The following is a 20,019-nucleotide window of genomic DNA, read 5'->3' on the forward strand; positions in this document are numbered from 1 at the left end:
CGCAAAGGACTGGATAGCTAGCATGTTTCAAAACATTCCACTGACCACTACATTGACTGGACATTTGCAATAAAACATGCTACTTTCCTTCCTTAATGAACTTTTCTTATGTGATGATGCCTCAGACCTGGAGCCCTACCTATGATTTCTATTTTGGGCAGGATGAACCTGTAGGTAACACAAATACCCACACTGAGGTGTGGTGAAAATCAGAACATTTGAGCATTTGAACCAGTGTAACATCTGATGCTTTGGAAGGGAGCAAACCCATGCAACACACGAATTAAGTGGCTGTTTGTAGTGGGGCATTCGTTACTTATTTCATAGTCCATTGTGTATTTTATACTCCCAAGTTAGAAAGTTACTTCATATAGCTGCAGTGATTTTGCAAGAAGGAAATCTGCTCTCTGAAGTGCCTGGCTCTAGAGACAAATGCTGGACAACTAAACTCTCCATTAGTGAAATGAAGATTTTCCTCTAAAACTGTAAGCACTAGAAGTGTTTGGGATTGGTGGCAAAAATAAACGATCTCAATAAGGTCCATAGCTTAGTGGCCGAGGACTCAGGAAGCTCTTGGCTGGGTTGGCTCTGCACATGGGAGTCACATACATGCGTATATGGTCCCACCACTCAACAGCACTGCATCTTCTTGAATTTATATCACCATGTCACACATTCACGGACCAGGACCAAATATTTCTTAGACATGGGAGCATTGAGAGAAGGGGCCAGGCAGATTTCACCCCTCAAACCACTTAGGAGTTTGCATGCGGGGCTGAATGGAAACATAGCACCCTACTTCTCATCTGGCAGAGGTTGAGTAGCATCACTGACCTTCTGCCCAGTCTCCAACTGAATGTTCCCACACTCTTCTGGCCAAATATTTTAAGAAGGTGCTGGTCCACTTTTGAATTTTATTTAGATCTGAAAAGTTAAAAAAAAAAGTGGATTTTAGTTTTCATTTCAGTTTTAAGTGAAACTTTAAAGACCAGCTATTTTTAAAGCAGTTATGAACAAATATCTAGAAGAGAAAATAAAATGCTGGTAGAAATTTTGGCAGGTGATAGTTTCCAGGAATTTGGCAGCCATCTTCATTATAGCCATCTATGCTATAGATGGGCTTAAGGGAGTTAATGGACCTAACCTCTTTCACCATGATAGGGATATACAAACATCTAAAAGAAGGGCAAATTTCATCATGCTGATCACTTTGGTTTTGGAGTTTTCCTGCAGCAATTGCTCTTCCTGCAGAACAGGATGATTTTCTTATTAAATTTCTATTTATTGCAATGGATTCCTGGCAAATCAAGCCTGCAGTTTCAGGCAATTCACTGAAATTTACTGGAGGACTTCACACCTTCTAGGCAGGGCAGTCTTCATTCACTTCCTTGTGTAAAGACTTCTGTAGGACAACTTTTCCCTGTACTCCTTATTGGCATTAAATTTGATAGCAAAACTGCTTCCACCCTCTTTATATCAGTAATTGCATAAAGGTAGGTTAGAGCACATGGTTTTAATTTAGCCTTTAGTGGTTTTATTTGGCAGGGAAAAAAAAACTGTTGAGTGCTAACCTTGAATTAGAAGCTGACCTCTGAATTAGTCAGCCTTTTTCTTGTAAATGTGTTTTGTGGAGTATAAACATGAACCATCTATTTACATAACGTTAGTGACAGCCAAATGATTTCTTACAAGCATTAATGCTGGAAATCCCAAACACTCCTTCACTGCTGGAGAATGGTTTATAACTCATGAGAATAACCTCTGCACCAGTTAACTACAAAGAAAAAAGGCCAATAGTTTTCCCCTGAATTTAGGATTTCTATAGTTTTTCACTAAGAAACTAAGAGATGGGTTCACGTGACATCTCGGATGACAGAAACCGAGCACTAACTGCCAGAAGCCCATGGTGCCATCGTACTCTGAATTTTATCCACTGTTCCTGTTTCCTGGTCTGCTGTGAAGGCAAAGGTGATGAGGACCAAGGGATGATGGTTCTACTGAAGCTGAGATGTTCCTCAGACCAGGTCGAGCAGGTCTGTTCCCCACCTCTGCTTTCCCCACTAGAGCCGCACAAACTGGGGGCAGGTCTGACCAGCAGGACCCCACATGTACGCTGCTGCATTTCATGCTAGTTCAGAGCTCATGGTAATGTCTTCTGGGTTTTCTGCTTTGTCTCATCCAGCGAAAATTAAAGTCATTGAATGCCATTTAGAGGTGCCTGTTTCTTCAGTTGTTAGCTTTGTTATTTTTAAGTCTAAAATTTGATAAAACAGACATCTTAAGTATGATGAAAAGCAAATCTGAAAAAGATACAAAACACTTGTGTGGAATATTCTGCAGGCCACAGAGATGATTAACAGTTTTTAAGAGGTGAAAAAGTATCTTTCTGAGCCTTGGTTCATTTTAGTTTATTTTTACCCACTTTAAAGAGAGGGCATTGTGTGGATGTCATCACTTTTTTTTTTTAATTGTTGAATAAACAGCAGAACATTCTTTCTTCTTTCGAAACTCTACTTCCAGAAGGGTTTTTTTTTTTTTTATTGCAATAAGAGTACATACCATAGCAGAGCACTTCTACTTTGCTCCACATTTATTGGCATGCCCTGCCATAATGTGCCATAATAAGTCTCTAAATTAAGATGGTATTTTTCATGCTTTCAGCAAAAGCAGCAAAGTGCTCTGCTCTTTGCTGCGTGTTATTATCAGCTCCACCATGACTGAATTCCAGCCTTGGGCACTGACTGTGTGACAGGGCCTGGCTCTGAGGGCAAGTTTCAGCCCTTGTTTTGTCTGGCTGTATTTGCCCTGCCTAATTCATGGCAGGAAGCACAAAGACTCAGCTGAACAGAAGGGAAGTGCATGGCAAATTTAGCTATCAGCGTGCAGTTTGGGGCACCACACGATAAGGACACACAACAAATAGATAGTGTCCGAAGGAGGGCTGCAAGGATGGTAAAGGGTCTGGAGGACAAGACCTATGAGGAGCGTCTGAGGTCCCTTGGTTTGTTCAGCCCCGAGCAGAGCAGGCCGAGGGGAGGCCTCATGGCGGCCTGCAGCTCCCTCACGAGGGGAGCGGAGGGGCAGGCGCTGAGCTCTGCTCTCTGGGGACAGCGACAGGACCCGAGGGAACGGCATGGAGCTGGGACAGGGGAGGGTCAGGCTGGGGGTTAGGGAAAGGCTCTGCACCCATAGGTGGTCGGGCACTGGGACAGGCTCCCCAGGGCAGTGGTCACGGCACCGAGCCTGCTGGAGTACAAGAAGTGTTTGGACAACGCTCGCTCTCAAGCATAGTCTGATTTTTGGGTGGTCCTGTGTGGAGCCAGGAGCTGGACTCGATGATCCTTGTGGATCCTTTCCAACTTGGGTTATTCTATGATTACATGGTTCTGTCTTCAAATTATGGGTTATGACTTGTTCCCAAACTAAAATAAAGTGACTTCTGTTTAACACAAAGAATAAGAACTTTTCTGTGGGCAAAAGGTATTAGCCACAGCAGTGCCTTCAGTAGGTGGGAACAAGAAACAGAGCATCTGAAGACATCTTAGATAACCACAAACAGGCCACCCTCCACTGCCCAGCACTGTTGTGCTAGCTTGCATCTTCAGTGGGAGCGCCAGCAAGCCTTTGGTGCTGGGAAGCTGTAGGAAGGCAGGCTGCAGAGAGCATGGATGGTGTTTTTTTGTACTTCGCCTTCACCAAACACTTGGTTCAGAGCAATTCCATTGGTGCTTCAGGCATCGTGGAGCCATTCTCTAAGGCTGAACACAAATATTGTCACTGCCACTACTAAAACAAGGCAAACACCTTCCGCTCCCTTTGGAGGAGGAGGATGATGAATCCCAGTGGAGGACATGATCCGTTCCTCCTATCATGGCAAATGGCCAGAGATGTCCAGCAGTGTCCACGTACCGTGAGCAATGACTCCTGCAGGTACATCCCCTGCCTCTCTAACAAGGCTGGGGTTGATGAAGCTTATCCCTCCTTCCTTTGAAGGTCTTCACTGTGCAGCAGAAAAAACTATCATGTAAATAAACCAGCTCCCTCCAGGACCAGAAGCCAGTATGAATGGTCACAGGCATTCCCTATGCTCATTTATATTCATTTTGTTCATTTTGCTCATTGGCGTCAGATGCAATAGTGGCACTTCACAAATGGAAAAGCAATTCCTCCATCTCCTCCATCTCATTTTGGGATGACTTTCTGGCAATGTAGCACTGTGAGGTTGAGGCACATGTCCTTATGAGGCAGGAGAAATTTTCTGAGTTTTACCAAAGGCTGTAGAAGTTTTTTTGGCAGCCCTCTGAAATCTCCAGTTCTGGGCATGAGCACAGCTGATGGGAAATAAAGTATCGTTGGCTGTTTGTCTTCAGTGTGCAGCTCTTAAGCTACACAAGGAGGTTAGCAGGTTGCACACTCCTCTTCTGCTCGAAGAGCTCTTTCTCCAAAGGAAAAGGGTTGAGTGGAAATATGAACATGGTTAAAACACAGCGCACTTGGAAAAAAATATTGTGGCCTTTGCCTGGCCACAATTTCTGTAAACAATATGCTTACCCTATGTTTCAGGATAAATTACAGATCACTGAAAAAAAACTTTTCTAAGTAGTTAATGATATACACAAAGGACGGGAAAAGTTCTTGTCCTTTGTGCATGGCTTGCTTTGTGCCCAAAACTTAAGCTCTCTGCTTGCTCCAGTTTCCAGTGATAAGGTCCCTTGCACCCATTACATTCTTAGTTATTTGTTTATTTTATTTACAGGAGGACAATGAGAAATCTTAACAGAAGTGTCTCAATCTCACTCACCAACACCATCAGTCACAGGGCATTTCTGGTAGTGGGTCAGTTTTTTTAAGCAGAGGAAGGTCCCTGTGGCAGCTCCTCCACCTGCACGACAAGTGGGAGCATGACATGGTGGGGACCAGGTGAGCTGGAGCACTGCCGACTTGCTGCTTCTCTGCAGCTCCCAGAAACCTCCATAGCACGCAGCTGCCACGGGGCTGCCCTTCACCTGCCTTGTGCTCCTCCAGGGCATGGAGCTTTGAATTATCTTCAGGCTCTGTGATGGGCAACACCGACGGCAACTTTTGTACTCTCCTGTTGTCTCTAGAAACTTCTGATTGGATTCCTCCCGGCATAGTTTAACATGCTGACTGCCTGCCAAGTATTTTTTTAATCCTAAATGCCTTTCTGTTGCTAGGTGGAAATTTTTCTGCCTTTCAGATATAAAGTGGCTAATGGGATACATTTCATAATACATCGGCAAGTACAGTATGCTATTATCATATCTCAGTGCCCTTTAAATATTATCAACCTGCACTGGAAGGATGAGGTAGTACATAAATTAGACACCATAAAGAAAGTAGGAGGAATTCTTTGTTCTTTGCTAATCACAGTTTATAAGTTTAACAAGGTTTATTGCATTAGGGAGTTGAGGTTAAAGCATGTTGGGTTTATGTAGGAACGAATGGACATCCAACAGCAAACGTTAGGTGTCAGGACTGAGGTGGGATTTAGATGCCATAAACCTTATCCTGGTCTGATGCAGATCTCCCTTCACACTTCCACGTTCACAAGCACATGGGAGCATGTGTTCTCCCATCCCTCCATCTGGAGAGATGTTGGTTTTTCTGTTCCTGCTGCTGCCTCCTCCAGCTCTGCAGACAAAACATCAACCCAGAGGAAAGCAAATGACTGGAGAAGAGGTCATGTGGAGAAAAGGGAAGAGAAAGACAGAAGAAATAGAGGGAAGTGGTGGTCTGGGAACCATGAGATTTGAAAGGGATTTTTATGAGGAAACTTACAAACATAACGGTATTTGCTTTGCATTGTGAGAAGGGGTTGCCTCTAATTGGAAATTAGGTGAACATATCTGAAGAAATTCACTGAAGAAGAACATTATTGAAGGAAATTGAATACTATTCAGCAAATCAGAGATTTCAGTACAAAACACGATCAAGGCCATGCATTCCTGCATGCTGCTGGAGAGGCCATTGCTAGCCGGCACTGCAGCTGCTGGCGGGTGGCAGATGCAATACACTTGTAGGTTTTGTGCATGGCACTCAGTGGAGCAGGTCTGTCTCTGTGACTGGCTTTCCTCCTTTCCATGAGTGCACGTCTTTGGGGATGTCCCAAAGTCCTGCAGACTTCTCCTTTAGGAGCTCATCTACAAGCCGTATGCAGAGCCTGTGTGAAGGGACGGGGCGGACACTGACATTAAACACCTTGGAGCAGCCTAAATGCAAATCAAGGAGAAAAGCGATGACGCCATTTCAATCAATAAATACAATTGCCATTTTTGCCTTTTAAGCTTCTGAGGAGCTGCTCAGAAGCCTTTGTGCTACTGACAGCCACTCTTGGTTGTTAGGTATTTAAACCACAAACCACATTTGCAGGTTCTCAGATTCTAGAATAAATAAGATTTATGTTCTTCTCAGCTGCTTTAAGGACACCGTGTGATGTGTGTCAGTGTCCCCTGCGTTCCTGCAAAAGGCATGAGCCAGCACAGTACTGGGGTGTCCATACACAACCCCTGCTGCCCTGCTTTAGCACCCCATGGACTGATAATTTCAACGCATGTGTGTGAGAAATTTGTGTCACGGTTTGTCTGCAAAAGTGCGTTTAAAGCATCAGGCAATTTGAGTTAAATGTAGTGTGATTTATTTATTTATTTATTTATTTGGTAATAAGACATAATGCTTTTTTTTTAGTATATTGAGTATATTGAAGCTGTTAAAAATAATAACAACTAGATTATAATATTCTGAAAGTTATCTTACTGGCTCTGTTCTTACGCAATATTTGGAAGTGAATTAGCAAAATACTTTGTGCTCTGGGTGGGTGTTATTGGCGCCTTTCAGCATGTTTAGTTTTTCTGGTAAAGAATTTTAGCTGTAATATAGGAGACCTTCTGGAGACTGGCCACATCTGTGAGCTTAACTGGCAGTGCTAGCCTAGGTCATAAGACTCCTCTTGAGCACTTGTTCACTCTTGTTAAGGAGACACCAAGAGGTCTCTACAATTTTTGATCCTTCTGGTTGAAGGTAACATTTATTTATTGTAACTTATAATATGAAGAGATGAATGAATTCTGACTCAGGTTTTGATAAAAAATGTGTTTGGATCGGGAAGAACTCTAGATTAAAATAAGAATAGAATTAATATCCTAAAAACGATGAATTACCAAAACTTGATTTTAGTAGTGTAGAATAGGATGGGTCAGAAAAGACCTCTAGAGCTCATATTGTCCAACTTCTTGCTCAGAGCAGGACCAGTTCCTGCATTAGTTCAGGCTCCTCAGTGCCTTGTTCAAGTGAGTTTTGAATATCTCCAAAGATGGAAGTTTTGTTTTTATGCATTCTCTTATTCAAATCATTTCAAAAGAAACAATTCACTCAATGTTTAAAAAAAATATAAAAAATAAAATAAAAAAGGTTACCTGCCAGTGCAGGAATTTTGTTTTCAGTGGCAAAGTTTTGTTTTTCTTTGAAATTCCTTGACATATCTGAATAGCAAAGAGTAATAAAAGAAATCACCATTTGTACTCCTGTAGAAATAAAAACATAGAAAAAGTCAAGTCCCATAATTATTTTTAACAGATAAAAATGAAGTTCTTGTTACATTCTTAACTGTGGAAAATGCATTTCTAGGTATGAATTTGAATATATGAAAAAATGTTTCATGCCAGTCACTGGAAAAAAAATGAACCAAATAAAAGTCCTCAAAATACATTATACATACTGATTACTTTCACAGCTTTTTAATGTTTAATTTTACAAGTCCTTGGCAAAACTGAGTGCCTTTCAATGAACTCATATTAACTCAAAGCCTGCATCAGGAAGAGAGGGACTATACAGAAGAAAGGTTTCTTTCCCCTAGATTTTAAAAAGTTCTGCTAAAACTATTACAAAAATCATTGACAAATCAGATTGAAATTTGGAGTTGTTTTTTTTTTTTTAAAAAAAAGAAATCGGTTATCTCAGACCACTCTTAAATGTTATTTCAATCAAAAGAATCTAGATTAGATTTTACCAGCCATTTCGTTGGCTTTTATTTAAGATCTACAACTGCTAATATAAACCATTCTGTTTGTTTGTTTTAACTGAAACATTTTCATTTTGTCATAAAAATGCCACTAGAGAAAAACAACCCCCTCACTCCCCCCTGAACCATTCACCATAGCTGGTCCCACTTGTAGGCCCAGGGCTGCGCAGTCTGGTGCATCAGCCCTGCTGGAGATCACAGCATCACAGGAGGGCTGAGGTGGGCAGGGACCCCTGCAGGCCACCTGCTCCATCCCCTGCTCAAGCAGGGACACCCAGAGCTGCTTGTCCAGGACCACATCCAGGTGGATTTTGAGGATCTCCAAGAAGGAGACTCCACAGCCTCTGTGGGCAACCTGTGCCTGTGCTCCGTCACCCGCACAGCACAGAAGGGCTGCCTGGGGCTCAGAGGGAGCCTCCTGTGTTCCACACAGTCATGGTCTCAAAACTCTTACTCTCACATTTATCCTTACTCTTTCCTGCCCACCCTTGGCTGTTATAACACTCATCTTTTATCCCACAAAAAATGTAAGGTAAGGGAGAGTTTTACATCAAGTATCTCCTACATATATCTCCTGTATCAAGTGTATTGCCCACACACATTTGGAAAGATAGATAAGTAGAACAACTGTCCAGTGTATCCCATGACATTTACATTTATAGCTACTGCCAAAAAAAAAACAACCAAACAAACAACCAAACAAAAAACCCAGCTAACTTGTGTTTAACCTCTAAAAAACAAAATGACACAGTTTGAACCACTTTTCCCCACAGCTTTCTTATACAAGTCCAAAACCCATCTTACTCAAAAACCTCTGAGGAATAGGTCTTGAGCTGAAGACGAGTCCAAAACATTTTAAAGGATAAAAAGAGAGAAACAAGGCACAGGAGCAGGGCCATCCCATGCAAGAACCAAAGCTCAGTGCTGGGCCAAATCCACGATTGCTACGAGTCGTCCCAGCTCCATTGGCAGTTTAAGCGTGGCAGTTTTCACAAACTGAGCACGCTGGTCATCAGCACTCTGATTTTGAGGTCTGCAAATAAAAACAGACAGGCAAGCTGTGGACCAGGTCGTTCCGCTGCTGCCCTCAGATGCAGGGCTGGCAGTAGGGTGGGGAAAGCCTGCATGCCCACCTCCGGTGGCAGAAGCAACAAAATAGTTTTTTGTGTGTGTGCGCGTGTGTTGCATAATTCAGGATCCAAACTTAATCCAAACTGTTTGGACGGCGTCCCGCCCCGTGCTTGCTCGGTGGAGCAGGAGACGCGTGCCAAGAGCGGCACCAAGCAGCTGTGGAGCCCGCGATGGTCTGGCTCCCAGGCTCCAGGCCCTGCACCTGCACGGAGGCACAATCCAGAGCCTGTGCAAGTCAAAGGGACCCTGTTTTTTCAGTCAGCTCTGGAGGCAGCTGAGGTTTGCCTTGGTGAAAGCAAAGCAGGGAATGGCTTTCAGCCCATGTGCCGGTTCCAGGGCTGCTGCATTTGTCCAGGGCTTTGGCAGCGCCTTGCGCTGCGGCTCCCTGCCCGCCCTGCCTGCCTCTCCCACCACAACTCCCCAGGCCTTTCATTTCTTGTAGCATTTTCTTCCATTGACCACTGGGAAGCATTTGGCAAATAACTGCTCTTTTAGAGATGGGAGCTCAGCTTAACCACCCCTAGCAGCGAGGTGGGTGTGCATACAACCTTCACACACAACTGTGAATGTTTGCCTTTCAGAGCGGCTCACAACCCAAGATTTCATTTTAGCTGGTGTAATGTGCTTGCATCATTAGCAACAATTACCAGTTGTTGTTCCATTTGGATTTCTCTTGCTAATTAGCTTCACTCCAACAATCTGTAAGGCCCATAAACCTAACCCCAAAAGGAGTATCTTCCCGCAGCGAACAGAATGGAATATGAATAATCAGTTTAATAATTGTAATTGACATAACTTCTCAACGCCAGCACATCTATCGATATACTGCCAGGGTTCCCTGGTGGGACAGTCCCGCTCTGCTCCAGGTTGTTCTCGTGAGAGGACTGAGCTCTCCTAGCTGTGTTTCCAAACCTGCAAACACTGTGCTGGTCTTACACAACTTCCACGAGCCTCCACTTCTTGTTCTTGTGGTTTGGTGTGGGCATCCAGCTCTTCTTTTTCTTATTTTCTTCTCTCTCACACTCTCCTTTCCCTCTCTCCCCTTTCATTAGAAAGGCAGCAATGATGGAGGCAACATTAGTTCCTAGGAAAACCGAAGAAATTCAGAAAAGTAAAGGGGTCATACTGCAGCCTGGTTCTCACAGACCCAAGCACCTTTGCTCCCCTTGCTGAGCTGAATATTTGGGTGGCAAACCTGGGCTGGAAGCCATTTCTTAGCAGCTTGCTGGGTGTTATCTGATAGCACCCAGCAACGGCCCCTCTCAGACAGGGTTGCTCCAACAAACACAGCAATACCGCTTTCAGGCTGGGGTTGCTTCATGTCTGGCTGGCTTGAGGCATAGCCAGGGGGTCTGACTCTGCTCCTACCTGTTTGTTAATCTGGGGCTCTCCTGCAAATTCTCTTTCCACCACACATGCAGAAGAACTCCTCTTCTGCTCACTAGGCAGAGCAATCCGTAGTGTATTGCTCTGGCTACCAAGTAGCTGGCTTTATTCATTTTTAAAGCTGTTTCTCCAGGCTTTAAGGAAAAAAAATATTAAAACAAAACCTGACTGCACACATCCACAGCCGCCCCTCACTGGGAGCTGTGGTTAGAGCTGGCACTGCGGGTGGGAGCGCCGGCAGCTCCTAGGATTGAGGGCGAAGCTGTTTGGCACCGCCGAGCTCTGCCCAGCCCGGTGCTTCCCGCTTCTCCCTGCTTGACCCTCCGCTGCCTCCGCCGCTTGCCTCGGGGGCTGCTCGTGCTCCTGAGCCAAAGAAAACAAAATAAATTTCAGCGCACCAGCAGCCAGGACCTCCCCACGTCCTCCTGCAGAGAGGTCCCCTGCTTTTCCCTCTGCAGCTGCTCGTGCACCTTTCCCAAAGAAAGGGAAGAGGGAAGATGTATGTTGGCACTAATATTTCCACATCTCATCTGGAAATGGATACAACTTAAAGATCAAGCTGGCAGCACATGATTCTATGACTGTCTAATGCTGTTTTTTCTTTCTCCTCAGTGTTTTCTCCGATTGATTCACTCCCTGTTAATAGCAAAAGCCGCCTCTGACACCAGGCTTCACCTGTGTGACATTTTGTCTTTTACTTGAATGTCATCCTTCTTTTATTACGGCCACTCTCGATGTGTCCCATTCGTCCTGCCTGGCCTCCAAACCACCTCCGTATCCACCATGCGTCACAGCTTTGTGCTAGCACATTTCATCAGCACGGTGCTCACGTGGGCCAGGAGCATGCCATTAATGGAAATGTTAAAACAAAATTGGTCCCAAACCTCCTATTCGAAAAACACTGCCACATAGCTTCGAGCCTGGCATTTCCACCCTCCGCGCTCATTGTCTCCTCTTCTTTGCAGTGATACAATCCTTCTGCTCATCTATTTTGTCTCCAGCAACATCAGTTGTTTCACACTTGACGTCATATCAAATACATTAAAGTAGCCTAGATAAAGGAAATCTGGCAGATATCAACTGTCTGGAAAAATAATTGTTTTATCAAAGAGAGCCATCGAGTCAGTCTGGCATGATGTACCTTTGGTTGCATTTTATCCCATTTTTGATGTGTCTTTGCATTTTTAATTAACCTGCCAGGCATGTTCCAAAGCCTTGCATACCGGTGAGGTCAGAGTTACAAGGACTGCAGCTGGCTGGATTATTTTTTAACCCCGCACAATCAAACATGTTGTAAAAGATATCCCGCCATCACATGGTCCCTCGCATTTACCAAAACAGTTGCTGTTAGATGTGCCACCTTTGACGCTGGTCTTTCCAGAATCGCTTGCCTCCCCAGGAGCAATGCAGCCGTGCTGGGAGCGCTGCTTCCCCCATGGTAGCAGTTCCATTTCCATATCCTTGTTCCCATTAACCAGCCTGCTTTTGCCCCTAGGATTTGTCTTCCAAAAATGAGAGCAGAGGTAAAATACTCCTTTGATTTTAGGCCATGCCTAGATTATCTTTAATCTCATTTACTGCACAGCAGCCTGACTCTGGTTTTCTCTTACATTCATGTTTGAAGTTGTCCCCATTTTCTTCGGAATACTTTGCAAGTTCCAGCTCAGGTTTACATTTGACTGCCCCCACTTTATACATGCATTTCTTGACCTCTGAATGATTGCTTTATTTGCTGATCAGGTCCTCTCTCCCACCCCTGTGCCTTGCAGTGGGCAGGCAGGGTGCTCCAGGTCCTCCCGCCTGCCCTGTGCTCCAGCCCATGCCTTCTCCACCCGAGCTATGTTTGCTGGCCAGCATCACCTCACTTCATCAGTTTGCCCGTTGGAAAACTGTCTCAGATGCATTCCTGTTTGTTTTTATTTCCCCATTTGCTTCAAGCAGTGAGATCTACTCAGTTCAAAGCTCTCTTTTTTTTGTGACAAGATCAGCAGTAACTTAATTGCACATCAAAACAGCACCATCTTGTACTCGTTCGCTGATGAAGATGCTTGTTGGTTGTCACATCCAAGAAGATCTGGGTCCTACCACTCCTTGCATGAAGCATCAGCAAATAATGCAGTCTGCCCAGATTGCCAAAGCACTGGGTGAAGATATGAATATTTTCCAAAAGAGTTTTTATCTCAGCCAAAAACATTGAGTGGCAGCAAAAGGAACAAAGACAAAGCACATTTCTGCCCCCTTCACTTTGTTCCTGCCGAATTTCCAAGCCCATATGTGAGCATCAGAAATGCAAGAGCTTCTCAACAAAATGTTGCCAGAAACTTTTAGGCTGGGCGACGCGGGGCAGCCGGGGTGGTGTATAGTTAGTTATCGTCCCGATGTGCTCTAAACATCAGCAGAAAATGTTTCTCACGGCCTGGAGGCCAGGAGCGGGCTACGTCCAAGTGATGTCAGAGGAGATTTCCCTTGACCGATCTTGTCTGTGCAGGCGTGGGTGCCTCATACCCTCCGAGCAAGGGGTCTGCTCTGGCCTGGACGAGGCTGGGATCTGCCTCAGGAGTGCGTCTCTCAAGATCTACTCGTCGTTTTATCTAACCTCATCAATCCACTGGATGTGTCAGCTTAGCAGCTAATGAAAAATAACTTCTCCACCCAAGAGCAGGTGCACCACGAGCGCTATTGTGAAGGAGAACCCATAGGGGTTTTTTGTTTGTTTGTTCCTTTGTTTTCCCATTTGATTACACGAAAATATCTTCTCACAGCAACAGCAGTTGCTTGGTGCCTGAAGTGGGAAAGTGGGCTTTTAGAGCGGCTGCTGACAGCTCAGGCCATCTCCATGCAGTTTGTGGGCACATGGCCTTCCGGAGGCAGCGGCCTCCCTGGCTCAGCACCTACTGGGGTGAAGAGAGAGAAAGTTTGACTGTAGGAATGAGTGCACAGCCTCCAACGGTTTTAGGTGAAAACACGCTCAGGTTGTTGCTGTCAGACAGACCAGTGAATAGGCAAGGGCCCAGGGGTTGGGTAGAAAGACAGGCTGGGGACAAACATCCCTTCCAAGCAGGTCCTGTGGCTTCCCATCAGTTAGGGCTAATGGCTTTTTTTTGTTTGTTTTTTTTTCTTCTCCTGAATCAGCCCCTCTTCTGCAATTTTGAGATCAAGCCACGTGTCAGAGGACCATACAGCAATTCCAGCCCAAAGCAGCCATGGATGCACCCTGAAAATGGCTGAGGGCTGAAGAAGCTGTGGGGTCAGCCCATGCACAACATGGCCTATAGGCTGCTATAGGACAGCAGTCAAACAAAATGTGTAAGAGGTTGTTGTCGTGCTTAACCCTGGCCTGAGCAGAGGAACCTTAGCAGAGCCAAATCCATGTCTCGTGTTCCACATTCAGTGGCTGGATGCGAAACAGCAACCACATTGTGAAATACCACAGGTCTTCTGCGTAGCTCAAAACATGTCAGCATTGCCTCCTGGTTGTATCAAGTCACGCTGATATTGCTTGAGTGCATGCCTGGCTGAAACAACAGCAACGAAAACAAAGAGACGGGGCCAGGGCTTGTCTGTGCACTACTTTATCTTCCTGCCTTTCCAGTGCACCCATGGCAGCGGTGTCTGGGTGATAGGTCTCTTTACAAAACAGGAAGACCGTGGGCTGGTCGGCTTCTCTGACGAGCTATAAATTACATGGGCCTTCCCTGGCTGCCAGCCTGAGCTGTTGGCTAGGTCAGGGAGGCACTAATGGAGGGTGCTGGCATGGCCGGCAGTAGGGCAATGCCTGTTATTGCATTAGGAGGGAATAGCTGGGACCTGAGACCCAGAGGGAAAAAGGAGTACCAGGAAATGGAGCCCCAAAGGCATCGATAGCACACAAAGATGGCCAACCTATAAATAACCTGACCTCTTTGTTCTGGTGAAATGGCACAAGAATTAAGACCCTGATTCAGGAAGAAACTTAAAATGCATGACTACACTTGGCAGAGCTGAGCAGACCTATTGACACCCGTGGGGCCTGAAGGCGTTTCTGCTTTGTGACCCTTTGTGCTCACCTGGGAGAGCGGCTGCTGGAGGCATCCCGCTGCCAGAGCTGCCTCAAGGTTAATTACTGAAGGCAAATGAGGGAAAGCATCCCATTTTTTAGTGGGTCTTGTCAAGAATACCCGGGGTTCGGTCAAGTACTCTTTCTCAGCTAAGAAGCTTGCAGCTGAAGAGAAACTCAGTAAAATCAGTAATCTGATAATAGTTAGCAACTTGAAAACAAAAAGCTGACATGTGAAGTCAAAATATTAGAGAAGGTGTTAGAACATAACCTTGACAAATGCAGCCCAGAAATGTGATAGTAAAAGAAAAGCAAAAAAAAAAAAGAAAAGATGAGCCAGCAGTTCACCTGCTGGTTAGCTTCCTTCTGCACATGTATCAACTCTCACGTTGGCAAAAACCCACCCAAAGTTGTGCTTGTTCAAAGGAAAAGGCTTGCCATCAGCCTCTAGAGGCTCGATAGCCTCCAGCCTTGGCAGCGTTGGCAAAGTAGAGCTTCCTGTGAAGAAGAAAATGCTTTGATGGTTGCCTTGGGTGTGGAGTAGCACCATGTATGAATTCTTTTTTTTCTAGCTCCTCATCATGGAGACTTAAAAAAAAAATTATCTGAAAATTATTTGTAAATATAAATAGACCATAAACCTTTCCTAACTTTTGTTTTTCATCCTTGTGGTAAAGAGACAAAAAACAAAACTGTTTTCCTCGTGCAGAGGGTGCATCACTGACCAAGCACAGCCCAACCCGCAGCCAGCCCATGGTCCCCTGTGTCTGGAATCTGCAGCAGATGCACAGGTCTCAGGGAAGACATACACAGGACGGTTTTAAGAGCCATTTGATGCTGTGGGGATGAGTAATGGGATTTGCTAAGCAACTTTGAGCCCAGTGGGGTGTCAGAATGAGTTGTGTGCTACTGGGTTAACAGAGAGCTAGAAAAGCAGTGATCCCACAGACTTTTTCCCAGGTGAGAAGGGAAAAAGAGGATGCAATGTTATCTGCCAGAAAGTTTGCAGTGAATATTTGGGCACCTGTAGGATGTCCAGCCACTCTCCTTTGTCCTGGGAGTACCTAGAAAGTGAGGAGCTCTCAGATGCTTGTCTGTACCTTTTGTCTGTACTGTGTTTTCAGGCACCCCGGGATACCAAGAATGAGTAAAGATGTATGCAACCACTTATCCCAACCCACAGCACCCTTCCACAACATCACTGCTCCTCCCCATGCCTTGCACGTACACATAGCCCCTACAGCAAGCTCTTTAAAAACTCTGGAAGCATAACCCAAGTTTGCATTATAATTCTTCCTATGCAGCTTAGTCATTGGCTACCACAGAGCAACTAAGATCTAACAGGTCTGTCAGAGACAGCCAGGGTCTTCTGGTTGCTTTCTCCGAGCTCCCAGGACCATTTTGGCTGAACTCCTGGATGGGTCTCAGCCTCGCCCTGTCACGGAGTATTATATGGCAGGAATTTTAGAGCCAACTATTCTGCAGTCACACATGGTGTGCGTCCTGTGTTTGTATTGTTTCGTGCTGGGAGCCACGACGTTGCGAGCCATACCACCCGTCTGTTCCTCATGCTCCTCCGTGTGCATCACCCTGGTGTCCCAAGGAGGTGTGAGTCTGCAGACGAAGCCAAGAGGCAAAGTTCATCTTTTTGTTCTGAGGTAGAACAGTGCCTGGCCTGGCTATTTTTGGTCCATGACTCAGGGCACAACCATGTTAGAAATAAATAAAATGAAGAAGGAGAACATTTTTGGGCCCATATTTGACACTTGTACTCCAACAACACTTAACGTTATGCAAACCATACTCATCGGTATGGTAGTTATTTTGACTCATCTGTTTAACAATCGCTTTTATTTAACTTCCCAGCTAGACAAAAGCTGCCTAATTTCTTCATCTGATTTAATCGATGTTCCCTGACAGAATGAAGCTGGACTGGATAAGACAGTACAAACCCTACCGGTCTTCATCTTCGGGTTGCATCTCTTCCGACGAGTTGTGTGACCATCGCATCGCCAAGGCACATCTTACACGTCATGGGTGAGCCAAGACAGTACGTGCCTGTATACCTCGGGACAAGAGGCCAAGAAACACAACGAAACAGTAAGTGTTGACACAATAATTAGCATATTGATTCCCATTGCAAATTAACTCTTGATACATTGTGAAACACTTCACAGTTTCAGAGGGCTTCAGAGGAGCCTGTAGTGTCCTGTAGGCACCATGAGAATTAAATACATGTCTTTGGTTGTAATATTAAGATATAATTGTTAGTGAATGATCATAGGAAGAGACATGCACATTGAGCAGATAAAAATATATATCTGATATTCCCCTCCTGTCCAAACAAGCACCATAAATTATATTCCCGAGGAAGTTTTCAGCCTGCAGGTATTTAGGTCTTCTTGGAAGAACTTTTTGCTTTTTCTTTGAAGGAAATAGACTCTACCCTGTGTCACCTCAGCCCCGTGCCAAGGGAGAAAAGTGGTTGCAGGCTGAAGGATTGAATCATGAAGTTTAACCTTAGCCCAGTACTCCATTTGTCTGGAAAGAAAAGTTCATTCTAGCAAACCCAAAATAGACCGGCTTTCAGAGGAACTAATTTTTCAAACTCCATCACAACTAGCGCAGAGGAAAAAATGAGGTCTCACATTCACATACGGGGGAGTCACAAAGAAACTCTGATCCTGAATTCAACACGTGGAAAAGTTTAAGTGAAGCAATGCCACAGCTGCAACTTGCTGCGCAGATCAGTTCATAGCCAGCTCTCACTGCCAGCCTGTGAAATGCTGAAGTGTTAAGGGTTGTGCTAGCCCTCTAGTCCAAAAACAACTGATGTTTGTAGAGGATGGGATAATTTTATGACCATTAACAACATTAACAACCCCGTGAGCCAAGACAAAAAGCTGCTAGACTTCGTGCCACAGAACCACCTCTGCAAGAGGGAAAATGCTTATCCCTCCACAAATGTACTACAGCATTGTAAAAAATAGCTTTCTACTGAAACTACAGGCTGACAGGGCAGAGCTTCCTGTAGTGTTGGAGACAGACCCTTCCAGAGACAAATCTGTCACAGTGAAGCATGCAAAGGGACACCTAGATTTGAGCATAGGTCCAAACACAGCAGGGCAGGGTGGTGAGTCCCAACACAGCTGCTTACAAAAGGGAGCTGCCTGATCATGGTAAAATTTTAGGAACAATTTGCCATACTCTAATGGAAAGCTCTGACACTCACCAAAAAGACCAAAGCTCATACATGGTGCCTTTTCCCTTTCCTCTAGAGATATCTTTTGCATGCTATTCATCTCAATGTTGCTGTGTGTTAACGCTACCATAGTCTTCTGATGAAAAACAGCAGCTTGCAAGCATATTCAAACACTTCAGATAAGTACTTTTGGGAGGGACAGAGACAAAAGGCCATAGAAAGACCCAAAACCTTTCTGAGGAGCTCCACGGAACAGAAGACAATTGAAGAAATTTCATCTTCTGCAAAGGCGTTCAGGTCAGCTCAGGATTTGTTTAAGCTAGGTTTTCTATGGAAACAAGCTGAATAAGGTCAGACGCAGCCTGTACAGAAGCTCTTGAAACTGTTGGCTGGTTTCAATCAAACGTGACAGGAAGTGAGAACTGCTGTGATCGCCCTGTTCCCGTGTGTTTTCATGAAAATGCTACTTTTGCTTGGGTAGAGAAGAGATGCCTCCCTGGTGCACTCATTTATTATACGGCAGGAGAATGAATGGGGGCAGAATATCACCTTACGATGCTGAAGCCCTAAGCAAACCTTCAGCATGCACTTGACCAGGAAGGGTCTGGGATGCAAGTGGAGGATGTGGCACTGTGTACTTGTTCCACATGGCAGAGGAGCAGCCAGCTACAGCCTGAATGATGGGTTATGCCAGCTGAATGGCCAGATCCTGGCTTTTAAGTATGTACATCCCAACCCCAGGATCCCAGCTCCAATTTTCCCCCATGTTGGCTTCAAGATCGGAGTCTCCCCAGGTTTAAGTGGCACCAGTTGAAATGGGTTTTGTCCCTTCCATAGTGCACTTCAGCTCCTCCACCCTGTGCCCCAACAAGCCCTGGCTGTTCACGAGAGCCGTGAGTCTTGAAAGCTGCCCGTAGCTGCAGGCTTTCTGCGCGCTGTGAGAATGGGGAGGGACTGGGTGAAAAACACCTTGAGCCTTTGAAACACAGAAAAAGTGTCCGAGTTGTTTCAATAGCCTGTCCCGGACTTAAAAGAGAGGTTAATCAAATCATCTGAAATGAAAGCACATTCGGCATTCCTGTCCCAGGATTGGCAGGGACGCAGAAGCATCACACAGTTTCCTACAATTGATGCTATTATTTGGGAAAGGCCTCGAGTACAATCCTATGGGGGTTGTACAAAAACACATCAAAAACCCAAAAGACTGCATGGCGAGAATTATGATAGAAATTTTCACTTTTCCTGCCTGTGAATGTAATTCATGCAGTCAGCACTTTATCAGAACTAATTTAACCCAAGTTTTTCATATAAACTAAAGGCAAGTGAGTTCAAGTAGGTTTCTGTAACATAAAGGACATCTTTTAAACCAACTTTTGCTCCGGTTCACCCCACTCCCACCTAGCGCTATTCAATGGCTTAAAAAGTGACACAAAAATACATACCTGTCCCCATGGGTTGGCTCTTCTTGCTATAGCAGCCCCTATCAGCATTCAGCAGCCCTATTAATGCAGTCCCCCGCAATCAGCAAGACAAAGAAGCGCGCCGCACACCTCTGATCCATCTCTTCCTGATATCACAGGCCATTTCTGGATGCAGAACAAAGAGCAGGGGCTTTTTTCATGCCAGCAGCTTGCTCCGTTACATCTGCTCTGCATCCTCAGGTCCGCGGCTCTCTGATACCCCACAGCAGACCCCTATGCCGCCTATCCTGCACGAAGATGCACTGCCCTGGGGCATGGCTGCTGGCATCCCCGGTACTGCCACACCGGGCACCCTGCATGTGGCGAGCCCTGAGCCCGTGCCCTGTTTCAGGAACGCATGTTTAGGAGAAGATTTGCCTGGATAAATATTACACGTACCATGCTGCTGAGTACAAACTGCTCTGAAGAGATAGCGTAGACTTGCCTTAATCTTATAGTCTGGAGATATGGTGGAAAAAAGTGCTGGCAAACCATTCCTTGGCATCTGCCAGGACTTTTGTAGAAAAAAACCTGCAGATACGCACTCCTATGGAGCCTGCTGCAAGAAGAAAACTTCGGGAGTTAAAATGCTGGGTGACTGGGAGCTGGACATCCTCGCTGGGAACCACATTTGACTTCCAGACAAAGGAGACCTGGATTCAAGCAGATACATTTCCATTAGTTTTGAATACAGTAATGCTTGCCATTTTCCAATCCTCATTGCATATATTGACAATCCCTTTACTGTTTCCTCTGGTTATGGGTT

The 20,019-nt window shown here is 45.2% G+C and overlaps 1 long non-coding RNA gene across 4 annotated transcripts in view; it reads left to right on the forward strand.

Moving 5' to 3' along the window:
* Positions 1-20,019, forward strand: part of LOC308192902 — a 43,442-nt gene that overhangs the window by 19,816 nt on the left and 3,607 nt on the right. For all 4 annotated transcript variants that reach the window (XR_013949195.1, XR_013949196.1, XR_013949197.1 and 1 more), the window contains one exon: positions 16,512-16,691. This is a non-coding gene — a long non-coding RNA (uncharacterized lncRNA). The remainder of the gene's footprint in view (positions 1-16,511; positions 16,692-20,019) is intronic.

Source organism: Anser brachyrhynchus (assembly GCF_964034855.1).
Source record: "Anser brachyrhynchus genome assembly, chromosome: 3".
NCBI lineage: Eukaryota > Metazoa > Chordata > Aves > Anseriformes > Anatidae > Anser > Anser brachyrhynchus.